This window comes from Salmo salar, chromosome 22 (assembly GCF_965601325.2).
Source record: "Salmo salar chromosome 22, fSalSal1, whole genome shotgun sequence".
NCBI classification, from domain to species: Eukaryota; Metazoa; Chordata; class Actinopteri; order Salmoniformes; family Salmonidae; genus Salmo; species Salmo salar.
In genome coordinates, this window is record NC_138312.1 from 18,510,439 (window position 1) to 18,523,745 (window position 13,307).

Sequence of the window (13,307 nt, forward strand, 5' to 3'; positions counted from 1 at the left end):
ACTCTCTGTTCCGAACGCACTAGACGATGAGTTATTTTAGCCATACTCTTATCCTATTCCTCCTCTGTTCCTCTTGTGATGTAGAGGTTAACCCAGGCCCTGCAGCCCCCAGAATCACTCCCATTCCCCAGGCGCTCTCGTTTGTTGGCTTTTGTAACCGTAAAAGCATTGGTTTCATGCAAGTTAACATTAGAAGCCTCCTCCCTAAGTTTGTTTTATTCACTGCTTTAGCACACTCCACCAACCCGGATGTCCTAGCCGTGTCTGAATCCTGGCTTAGGAAGGCCACCAAAAATCCTGAAATCTACATCCCCAACTATACCATTATCCGACAAGAAAGAACTGCCAAAGGGGGCGGAGTTGCGCTCTACTGCAGAGACAGCCTGCAGTGTTCTGTCATACTATCCAGGTCTGTGCCCAAACAATTGAAGCTTCTACTTAAATTTTTTTATATACATTTTTTAATCCACCTTTCCAGAAACAAGTCTCTCACCGTTGCCGCTTGTCATAGACCCCCTTCAGCCCCCAGCTGTGCCCTGGACACCATATGTGAATCGAGCGCCCCCCATCTATCTTCAGAGTTCGTACTGTTAGGTGACCTAAACTGGGACATGTGTAACACCCCGGCAGTCCTACAATCTAAGCTAGATGCACTCAATCTCACAAATGATCAAGGAACCTACCAGGTACAACCCTAAATCCGTAACCATGGGCACCCTCTTAGATATCATCCTGACCAACTTGCCCTCTAAATACACCTCTGCTGTCTTCAACCAGGATCTCAGTGATCACTGCCTCATTGCCTGCATGCGTAATGGGTCCGTGGTCAAACGACCACCCCTCACTGTCAAACACTCCCTAAACACTTCAGCGAGCAGGCCTTTCTAATCGACCTGGCCCGGGTATCCTGGAAGGATATTGACCTCATCCTGTCCGTAGAGGATGCTTGATTGCTCTTCAAAAGTGCTTTCCTCTCCATGTTAAATAAGCATGTCCCATTCAAAAAAATGTAGAACTAAGAACAGATAAGGCCCTTGGTTCACCCCAGACTTGACTGCCCTTGACCAGCACAAAAACATCCTGTGGCGTTCTGCATTATCATCGAATAGCCCCCGCGATATGTAACTTTCAGGAAAGTTAGGAACCAATATACTCAGTCAGTTAGGAAAGCTAAGGCTAGCTTTTTCAAATAGAAATTTGCTCCCTGTAGCACCAAATCCCAAAATGTTTGGGACACTAAAGTCAATGAGAATAAGAGCACCTCCTCCCAGCTGCCCACTGCACTGAGGATAGGAAACACTCACCACCGATAATCGATCATTTCAATAAGCATTTTTCCACAGCTGGCCATGCCTTCCACCTGGCTACCCCGGCCAACATCTTAGCACCCCCTGCAGCAACTTGCCCAAACCCCCCCTTCACCCAAATCCAGACAGCGGATGTTCTGAAAGAGCTGTAAAATCTAGATCCTACAAATCTGCTGGCCTAGACAATCTGGACCCTCTCTTTCTAAAATTATCCACCGAAATTGTTGCAACCCCTATTCAACCTCTGGGGATCTCAGATGATACGAAAAAGATTGTAAAGCTGCCACGGTCATACCCCTCTTCAAAAGGAGGAGACACAATAGAACCAAACTGTTATACACCTATATCCATCCTGCCCTGCCTTTCTAAAATCTTCAAAGTCCAAGTTCATAAACAAATCACTGACCATTTAGAATCCCACCGTACCTTCTCCACTATGCAATCTGGTTTCCAAACTAGTCATGGGTGCACCTCAGACACACTCAAGGTCCTAAACAATATAACTGCCATCGATAAAAAACCATACTGTGCAGCTGTCTTCATCGACATGGCCAAGGCTTTCGACTCTGTCAATCACCACATTCTTAAAAATCGGCAGACTCAATAGCCTTGGCTTCTCAAATGACTGCCTCACCTGGTTCACCAACTACTTCTTAGACAGAGTTCAGTGTCAAATCGGAGGGCCTGTTGTCCGGACCTCTGGCAGTCTATGGGGGTACTACAGGGTTCAATTCTCAGGCCGACCCTTTTCTCTGTATATATCAATAATGTCGCTCTTGCTGCTGGTGATTCTCTGATCCACCTCTACGGAGGCGACACCATTCTGTAAACATCTGGCCCTTCTTTGGACACTGTGCTAACAAACCTCCAAACGAGCTTCAACGCCATACAACACTCATTCCGTGGCCTCCAACTGTTTTTAAACGCTAGTAAAACTAAGTGCATGCTCTTCAACCGATTGCAGCCTGCACCCTCCCGCCCGACTAGCATCACTACTCTGGACAGTTCTGACCTAGCATATGTGGACAACTACCTAGGTGTCTGGCTAGACTGTAAACTCTCCTTCCAGACTCACATTAAGCATCTCCAATCCAAAATTAAATATAGAATTGGCTTCCTATTTCGCAACAAAGCCTCCACTCATGCTGCCAAACATACCCTCGTAAAACTGACCATCCTACCGATCCTTGACTTCGGCGATGTCATTTACAAAATAGTCTCCAACACTATACTCAGCAAATTGGATGCAGTCTATCACAGTGCCATCCGGTTTATCACCAAAGCCCCATATTACTACCCACCACTGCGACCTGTATGCTCTCATTGGCTGGCCCTCACTAGATATTCGTCACCAAACCCACTGGCTTCAGGCCATCTATAAGTCTTTGCTAGGTAAAGCCCCGCCTTATCTCAGCTCACTGGTCACCATAGCAACACCCATGCCATACCAAGCAATGATGCATACCAAGCATCAGCTGGTCATCCCCAAAGCCAACACTTCCTTTGGCTGCCTTTCCTTCCAGTTCTCTGCTGCCAATGACTGGAACGAACTGCAATTTTTTTGTAAATTATTTATTTCTTTTAAATAAATAAAAACAGAAAATAAAATAAACCAAAAAAATATACAAAAATAAATAAATTAAAATAAAATAAATAAATAAATAAAATAAAAATCACTGAGGCTGGAGTCTTAGCTCTCCTTCTAACTTTTAGCATCAGCTGTCAGAACAGCTTACCGATCATTGTACACAGCCAATCTGTAAATAGCACACCCAACTACCTCATCCCCATATTATTACTTACCCTCTTGCACCCCAGTATCTCTACTTGCACATCATCATCTGCACATCACTCACTCCAGTATTAACGCTAAATTGTAATTATTGTTCACCTCTATGGCCTATTTATTGCCTACATTTGCACACACTGTACATAGATTTTTCTATTGTGTTATTGACTGCCCGTTTGTCTATCCCATGTGAAACTGTTGTTTTTGTCGCACTGCTTTGCTTTATCTTGGCCAGGTCGCAGTTGTAAATGAGAACTTGTTCTCAACTGGCCTACCTGGTTAAATAAATAAAAAAAATTAAAAAATCCACTAATTTAAGATGAAAAACAGTGGGGAAAGATATATTTTTTTAGCTATGCCTTAATTTCCCCTCCAAAAATGTACCTTCTGCTTTCAATTGACATGCACCTATGAACTTCACATGTTGGTGCTCATAGGTCCTTTTACATGGAAATGACCATAAAATCCACCTCCTATCATGTTGGTTCTAAGAACTACACTGGATTACAAATCTTCTCAACTGCATTTCTGTGCAAACGCCCATTCAAGTATGGCAGGATGAATTAATTAATGTTCTACAAATAGGCAGCTGAGGAACATTCAGCTTTCACCACCCATTTAGAATAGTGAAGTGGTAAAGGGCATTTGTTCTGGCTTGCACTTTAAAATATAACCTCTGACCTGGGTTTAGTTCAAAAGGTGTCTCTACAGGTTGGTGTTTCATCAGGTAGCCTAATATAAAGTATGATGGCAGAGCCTCACGATGTTGGGTGCCTCTTTTGCGCATAGGGAAAGACAAGCTTCATTTGCCAGGCTAGTAGCAATACGGGAACAGGGGGAAAGAAAGACTCGAGACTAAACAGGAAATTATTCCTCTGCAATAGGATCCCTATCTGCACATTTGAGCCATTAACCTCTGAAAATAGGGACCTGTCAAAGCACTGGTAGAGTCCGGACTCCTGGTACAGATCATCAGTACAGATCATCAGTTAAGGTGCATGAATGCAGAGCCAAGACTTTTGAAAAAAAACATTCAGAATCTGAAAACCACCAAAATGGGTTTGATCCTGTGTTTCACCCCATTGCTCTACATCTGTGGGGACAATGACAGCAGTGCTGTCCTGCTCTTAAAACATGGATCGACAGGTATCGGTACGCAACCCTTGGATTGGGTGTTGCCTTAAACCACATGAAGAGCGACATCACGGTAACAACTAAGCAGAAGTGGCAAGGGTGGGAATATGTTAATATATCCAAAAACAGTCCCCCCAACCACCACTTAAGTAGTATGTAGTTGGACAAATGTAAAAATTACAATCAAATGTGGCCAGGATTTGGTGTTGACAGTGTTGTAAATCTGCTTGCTGATCGACCCGGAATAGCAGGGGCCTTCTCACTTCAGGGTGGAATTCTGTGTCACTCAAGACTTAACTCTACTTCTAGCTGTGGAGGGGTGTGGGGGCAGACGTGGGGCGGGCAAGGTGGCCGTGTAGCAGTTGAGAAGTTCATCCAGAACTGACACTCCTCTCTGCCCGCATGACAAAAAGCATCTGGTAACGTTTCTCTTCCCCCCCCCCCCTTTTCTTCCCAAACTTTAGAAAGAGGGGGCCCTAAACAAAACACAAATAGTCTTGCTAACAATTTACAATGGTAAAAAAACCAGGGCAGGGAGCTACCCTCCCATTCGGTTGTTCAGGTGAACCAGTTTTACAAGCAAGGGAGAGAAAGTAGAGACGGGTGGAAGAGCGCTGTGCAACCCCCTCCCCCCTCCTTCTTTACTACATAGAACTAACTGTTACAAAGCCTTGCTGGTTATAAATTGGAATTTGGTGCAATGATTGCTTCAGGCTGCACGTTTAGCCTTCATAAGTGTGGATGGCTCACATATGGCAAAATTACCCCTGCATTTGGGTATTACCTCAGAGTTGAACAAGAGGTGAATGGGGGAATGAATTAATACGAAGTGATAGTAGAGCCACACTGCATGAAGTGATAGAGACTGGGGCTTGGTGGCTTCCATAGAAGAGGGGGGGGGGGAATTCTGCCGTTTAAGTTGCTCTGCAGTTCCTACTCATCCGGTCTTTAACTCACTGTCAGAAATGTAGTCCTAAATATTTCAACCAGCTAACCTGTTACAGGTATTTGTTAAGATGTGGTTCCCCTCAGGTGTGAGTTGACATGCAGTGATACAGTCTACTGTCACCACATGAATGACTGACCTTGAGCTTGTTGTGTGGGACTGTATCGTCACGGAAATGTAGCTTCATACAACTGGATGGTGGTTTAGCGCTCTCGCCAAAGAAGAACCATAACCAAAATGTTAAAACCGTTAAAAAGGTGTAAAACTGTATTTTTTATTTTATTTTAAGTTTTTACTTATACTGAACAAAAATATAAAAACGCAACATGTAAAGTGCCATGTTTCATGAGGTGAAATAAAAGAAGCTGAGGGAGTGTGTAATTGGCATGCTGACTGCAGGAATGTCCACCAGAGCTGTTGCCAGAGAACTTAATGTTAATTTCTCTACCATAAGCTGCTTCCAACATTGTCTTAGAGAATTTGGCAGTACGTCCAACCAGCCTCACAACTGCAGGGTACGAGTAACCACGCCAGCCCAGGACCTCCACATCCAGCTTCTTCACCTACAGGATCGTCTGAGACCAGCTACCCGGAGAAACTGAGGAGTATTTGTCTGTTATGAGGCCCTTTTGCAGGGAAAATCTAATTCTGATTGGGGAGCCAGGCCCAGTCAATGGGTGGGCCTTGCTCGCAAGTGGGTGGGCCGTTGCCCTCCCAGGCCCACCCATGGCTGCGCCCCTTCCCATTCATCTGAAATCCATTGAATAGGGCCTAATGAATTTAGTTCAATTGACTGATTTCCTTATATGAACTGTAACTCAGTAAAATTGTTGCATTTATATCTTTGTTCAATATACTATGACTGAGAAGTGGTTGTCATATTTAGCTACCTTAAGATGAAAGCACTTTTGTGCAAATCACTTTGGATAAGGGTGTCTGCTAAATTACTAACATTGAAATGTTTCAAGTTAATGATCATGTGCACAAGTACAGTGAAATGCCTTTCTTGCAAGCTCCAAACCCAACAATGCAGTAATCAACATCAATGTAGCACTAAAAATAAACACAAGGCAGAACAAAAACACATGAGAAATAAAAATAACACAGAAAAGTAAGAAGCTATATACAGGGTCAGTTCCAGTACCATATTTACAATGTGCAGGGATACTGGAGTGATAGAGGTAGATACAGTATGTATAGGGATAAGGTGACTAGGAATCAGGATGTATGCTAAAAAGAGTAGCAAAAGTGTAAATGATGATTGTGGAGTCAGTATAAATGTGTGCGTGCGTAGAGTCCCGTGAGTGTGAATAGAGGGCATGCAAACGTTTAAATAAAATACAAGCGTCAACTAAGATAGTCCGTGCAGCCAATTTGTTAGCTATTTGGCATTGTTATGGCTATGGGATAGAAGCTGTTGGGGTCAGTCTTGATGCACCGGCAATTTCGAAGCGGAGAGAACAGTCTATGGCTTGGGTGGCTGGAGTCTAATGATTTTCCGGGCCTTCTTTTCACACCGCCTGATATAGAGGTCCTGGATGGCAGGGAGCTCGGCCCAAGTGATGTACTGGGCTGTCCGCACCACAATCTGTTCGCCCATGCGATCCAGGGCGGTGCTGTTGCCATACCAAGCAATGATGCAGCCAGTCAAGATGCTCTCAAATGATGCAGCTGTAGAACTTTGAGGATGTGTAAACTTTGTGTAGCCCAAGTGTGACTTAAACCAAACAAGAAAATTACACCTAAAACTCCACAAGAGAAAAAGCCTACCTATTCCAAGTTAATAAGGACCACCTACAGGGATAATTCAGGATTTTGACAATTAATCCCTTTATCTACTTCCCCAGAGTAAGATTAATTTGTGGATACCATTTTTATGTCTCTGCATGCAGTTTTGGGGAGGGACTTGCCTGGTTTGCATTAATACGTGTCACATATCAGTTCGCAAACAATGTAAAAAATATATAATTTAGTAAATAAAGCCACATATAAACATGGTCTCTTTTTTGCTTTCTTGAGCAAGGCAGCTCCAAAATGCAGGTGTTTCAGCCTAACTCAGTGCCTTCTGTCATGATGGGGCAAGCCAGCAGAAAACACAGAGCGTTGCGTCGTGATAGGCTCAGTGTTCTGTCACTCATGGGGACACTACGTCACAGCCAAGTCTAAGGGTAGAGCTAAAAAATTCTAGCCCCTTTGGTGCTGCCATAGAGTTACATTAGAAGTGCCCATCCAAGAAGGCTCAAGGTCATTGGCCACTGATAAAATGACGTCAAATCACGTTATATGTACAGCAGCTTTGGTTGGACTGATCATGTCAACATCATACTTTCAAAATCTTAGCTAGCAGTCGACATCATGAATCAAGTCAACAATCTACTGGCAAATCCTTGTCATTTGAAAATAAATAATGAAGAGAAATTGTAGATAAAATGTATCGGTGCTCATCGGCCATAAACATGACACAACAAGTTGGAATTTGCAAATTTAACAATGAGTCGTTTGCAAAGCAATCACTAGCCTGCCATTCAGTGGAGTGGCTGTGTGGTCCCAAATCTGGTATTAAGGGGCTCTTTTCCAAGTTTAAAATGATAAATAGGGATGGACAATAAGTCGGCCGATACCGATGTTGGCATTTTTAGCTAATATCGTCCGATACGTTCACCGATGTATCGTCCATATCTATCTTAACGTCCGATATGCAAAACCGGTGTCAAAGCTGACGTGCATACGTATATAACAAAGGTACATGGCGTAAAATGTTACTCTATACGTGCAACACAGCATTCCTAAACTAGCCCACAATATCTGCTGGGTGGATCGAGCAGTCAACAAGTCAAGCAGTCATTTGAAAGAGTAACAACATTTCAGTGAGACAATCCATTAAAGCCAAGATAATGGAATTCATTGCCCTTGACAATCAACCGTTCTCTGTCGTGGGTGATGTTGGCTTTCGCCAACTGGTCGAGCACCGTTTAACACTACCAGGTGCGCTATTTATCAGATGTTGCCCTACCGGAGTTACACAGTAATAGCGGCACTGCTATTAGCATCACGACATGCATAGTATGGAACGCTGTTTGCATGTCAAAAAAGATACAGTAGCACTGTCAAAGCAGTACAACAAAAAAAAAAAAGTCAGCAAACACCGGCCACGAACGATGTTTACTGGTAATAAAGCATCATTTGTTCGACCGCAACTTCTGGGGTAGCTAGCTTTAGCTTGGTACCTAGCTAGCAGAAATACTTTTATTTTGAAGGCAAACCGCAAAGTCCACTATTGTGGCTAATCCTTATCGTGGCTAGCTTCACAAAGATAGGTCAGACCACCATTAATCAAATAAGAACTGTCTTATAAATTAGGGTTATTTTAGAAGATGGCACCTACCTATATAGTTAGCTAGCTAACTATAGCTACTGAAACAGATTGTCGTTTTGCAATGTTTTTGAGGAAGAACATTGTTTGCATCCATGAGCTAGCTAGCTTTTTTTTTTATGGCCAGCACTGTAGGTGCGCGAGACAACTTTACCAGCATCATAGCATATGTATCGATGAATCGTTGTGACATATGAAATACGAGTGAGTGTAATAACTATGTAAAAAAAAATGTATGAACGTGTTAAATTATTATGTGACGTGCAGTCATATTCAGGTCCTGATTGGTCAAATAGTGTTATTTGACACGACAGTGTTATTTCACACGACAAATAGTGTCTTTTTCGACATGCAAAGACCCAAAAAAATCCTGGTTGAGAATGAAACGACTGAACAACAAAACAGCACAGCAAGTAAGTGAGAGAAATAGGTTTTGATGATGTTTTACTGGTAATGGGGACATATGTAAATGCCAACAAAATAACTTTTTGGTCAGTGTGATGTGTGTGTGTAACCTTAACTTAACTAGGCAAGTCTGTTAAGAACAACTTCTTATTTACAATGACGGCCTACCCCAGCCAAACCCGGACGACGCTGGGTCAATTGTGCGCCGCCCTACAGGACTCCCAATCACAGCCAGATGTGATACAGCCTGGATTCGAATCAGGGACCATAGTGACCCCTCTTGCACTGAGACCGCTGCATCCGTGTGTGTTAACTATTTAACTGTACTCGAATGTGTAAAAGTTAAATATCTGTATTGTTTTTTTGGCAAGGAAAATATTGGATATCGGCATCGGCCAAAAATATAATCGGTGCTTCACTAATGATAAACATTCAACATTGGCCATGCTGTCAATGAAGCATGATTTGTGCCGTGCTCAAAACAACCGTTAACTCGGAACTGAGAAAAATAACTACAGTGAGTTCAAGACAACTGGGAAGTCGGGAATAAACGAGCTCCGACTGCAAAAATACGTTTTGAACGGTCATCCAATTCGGAATTATAAATACAGCCACTTTCTGGAGCTATGACCTGAAGATCAATGATGTCATCATGATTCAACCTTGTTTCTCTCACCCTAATAATTTGGTCTGTTTACCCCTCTTAATTTCACCTACTGTTCTTTCTGACTTGGTGGCGCACATGTAGCCTATAACCTGTTTTAGAGAAATGTAACCATTGAATATTGTAGGCGCTTTCATGGTCTGCTTATATGCCCCCTTTATTTATCCTACGGTTCTGACTTGGTGTACAGGGAGAAGACTAAGAACAGCCCATGTTCTATATTCTGTTGCTGTGCATTTCAAAAGTGCTAAACAAATAGTCTATACAACTACGTCTGTCCTAGCTCACTCATTAATGTCTAAATCTAAATTACGGATTGCCTCTTATCTGCTTGTCGTCCCCTTATGCCATAGTTCAATTGTCATTAGAAACCACATTTGTTTAAACAAGTCAGCCATATCAGCTATGTTTTTTTTTAAAGGCAGTAAATGAGGCTGAATTAACTGTTTTGCTGATAGCCAAGTGTAACGGTGGCAAAATGTTGGGACTACTGTCGGGACAGCTTTATGTAGGCCGTTTGTGGGCACCGTTTGTCACCGTTACAGTGCAATTCATGTATTGATTAGTTTTGTGTAGTGGCTTTACTGGCATGCATCCCACTTGTTTTTGTTTGTTGACCAACCAAGATTTACATGCTTAAATCGCCGTTGGTTAGCACAATTGCTAACTAGCGTTAGCGCAACGACTGGAAGTCTATGTTAACTGCTATTATGCTAGTAGATACCATATACTTCCAGGTATTGTGGTAACGCTAGTTAGCATTGGCTCCCGAAACCACCTCCAACTTCCTTCATACTGGATGCAGAGACAAAAATGTTATCAATGAGTTAACTTGACTGGGGAAATATTGCCCAAATCCCAATGTAGCCTATCCCTTTAAGCTCCTCACTACCGCTCCTCTTTTACCCTAAAAAAAAACACAAAAAAACGGTACAGGCCAAAGAATCAAATTCCAATTAGGAAAACAATCAGGCTTTCCTTTCAGCTCGCCGTGTCATCAAGAGCCCTTCCACAGCCACTACACCGCTCTCCCCACTATTCATCTTGCTAATTCCACACACACCCCAAATACCTTTGATCTAACATCCTCTCAGTAACACACCCCTTACGACACACTAAAAGAATGCCATCTATTCAGACATCAATGGAGCGAAAATGCAGCGTGACAAAGAGAGTGGAGGTAGTTATCAAAAAGGGGCTCGCCACCACACAAAAGGTGATGAGGCATTCGCTTATTTTCCCGCTCGTTCTTAATGATGAAAGTAAAACTCCACGCTTTCAGAGGTGGCAAGGATGAGGGCAATGTTCTTATACTAACAATTAAACAAGGCCAAGAACGCCCTTTCAAATCCTAAAGTCTTACTGCTGACAAAACACCAACTCAAAAACACACTGACAGTATCCAATCAATACGCCATGGAAATCAATGGATTGGTTCATCTGCTACGAAGCTCTGACAGCACATAGAGAGATGTTCCCGCTCCCATGAGACGAAGCCCAGAACACAGTAGCAAAACGGACAAAGAGTAAAAGCAATGCATCCAAGTCACTTCTTCAGCCCATCTGTAGTCAAAGAATCTCCCAGAAGATTGATTCATTGTTAATGCAGCCTGACACCCTGTGTGTGACAGAAAGAAAGGGAGAGAAAGAGGGGGATACAGAGGCTCCATTTGCAAAGAATATGAGCAGCAGCAGCAGTTCACTGGGTAATTTCCCACAGTGGCCACTGTTCCCCTCCTACAAACATACTAACACATATAGGCCTACACTGCTAGAGAAGATGTAAGTGTGCATTACATTGAATTATTTATTCATGATAAATAAATAGGCCTAATCTCAAAATTAAGAGAGCATGAAGACCACCTGGTAAATAGGCTAGCTCAGTGGCCTTATTCATACTCCAGGCCAACAAGCCAAAAACCATGCACACATTCACCTGATACTATGCTCGCCAGCCTTACATGTCACGTGTGTGGGTAGTGGTGTGGAGGAGAGAGGATGTGTTATAACTAGGGCCTCAAGCTTTTCTTGGTCAGGTCACATTGTTAGGAAAACCTCCTGGCCCTACTTAGAAAAACTGACAGATAGACATGGCTTAAAACACAACCCCCATCTTCTATAACAATACCCAAAGCATGCATGTGATTGAATTGTTATTCTTGGGCAGATTTCATTAATTTGACCCCCCAAAGAAATGTCTGAAGCCGGACACAGAGCATTGAGTCTTGCAAGAGATGGGTAGGTCCTCCTCCTGTATATGTGTGCGTGAGTATCAGTAAGGGTGCTTGTGATTGACGTGTTCTGCCAGCAAGCAAAGACTGACTGCACACACCTAGACCTGAACCTTAAAAATCCAAGCGACATGACTCACGCTCCATTGTCTGTCGAGTTACATGAGCAAGCTCTCGAAGAATGCTCCCTTACCGCCTCAGAAAGTGAACGATCAGCATACACAGAGACCAGTAGTTGTTACCCTTTTAAAAAAAAATAAAAAAAACTCAATGAGGAGTTTGCACTGCAGAGTACACGTTCTCGCGAACACACACGTGAATTGATACCAACACCATGCCCCATCAAATGTCTACACTACAGTAAATTAAAATGTAGCCTGTGAACTTGAGACATATGGTGTCATAAGTAGCCTATTCTGTACCGATGTGTGACATGTAGCATAGACTAGAGGGTTTCACGGGTGGCCTGACGTTCGTATCCAACCCTCCCCTTTCCGTTGTACATAGTAGTGCTGGGTCATTAACCGTTACAATCACAGAGATACTTAACCTGCTAGACTACACAAATAGAAGAGTTCACTCACAGTCGAATATGGAATAGAATTGGTTCTGAACGTAGCCCATCAATTGCCCCTCGGATAAACTTTGTAACAAAAGAGGTGTAGGTATAAAAGCAGTCCGAAACCTCCACGGGGAATGCACATTCAAAACGACTAATTTAGTCTCGCATCATCAGGTAGAAAGAGCACTTCATACAGCCTAAAATTCCGCACATAAACGAACACGATCGGAACTAACGTTACAAGGTAGGTTGGTTGGTTGCACTGAGGTATAATAAGACGGGTGAAACCTCTACCTATTCCAAGTAACTCGGTACATCAGATCAACAGGAACATTTGCCACATGTTTAAAACCCAAATCAGTGTTATCAACAAAACACTTTAAAAACTTGAAAAGAAAACACCGGCTATTAGCAGAAAAACTCACCCGCTTCAATGCATTCATTGAGTACACCACACCAATTTCTTTTTTGCCACTATTAACTCTCCGCCATCTTCACCACTGTGCTTGTTTAAATGGGAAACACTCCCAAAGCGCAAGAAGCCAGGGGCGTATTCATTATGCCGATTATGTTGCAAAACGTTTCTTAAACGAAAGCAAACGGAACGAAACAGGGAGGGACCTACCTGAATTTGACCAATAGAAACTTTCGTTTTGTTTTACAACAAACACTAGTGTTTCTATTGGCCAGATTTAGGTAGGTACCTTCCCATTGGATGAACTTGTCCAATTGAAACGCTAGTTTTCGTTGCAAAATGGAACATTTAGCAATTGTTTGGAGTACTGATTACACCCCAGCTTGCAACAAGAGTGACAGGGCTTCTGGGTAGGGTAGTTGTCTTCCTCCTCTATTAGCATAAAGATGTATGGGCCTTTCTAAAGATGGACTACACGTAC

At 42.9% G+C, this 13,307-nt stretch overlaps 1 protein-coding gene across 5 annotated transcripts in view; it reads right to left on the bottom strand.

Moving 5' to 3' along the window:
- The window catches only part of LOC106582905 (nuclear receptor coactivator 3), a 40,669-nt gene extending 27,698 nt beyond the window's left edge, over positions 1-12,971 (bottom strand). For 4 of the 5 annotated variants that reach the window (XM_014166513.3, XM_014166512.3, XM_014166507.3 and 1 more), the window contains exon 1: positions 12,837-12,971. The gene's annotated coding sequence lies outside the window, so the exon portion shown is untranslated. The remainder of the gene's footprint in view (positions 1-12,836) is intronic. The other variant, XM_014166511.3, reaches the window with a different exon arrangement.
- Between the last annotated feature and the right edge of the window lie 336 nt (positions 12,972-13,307).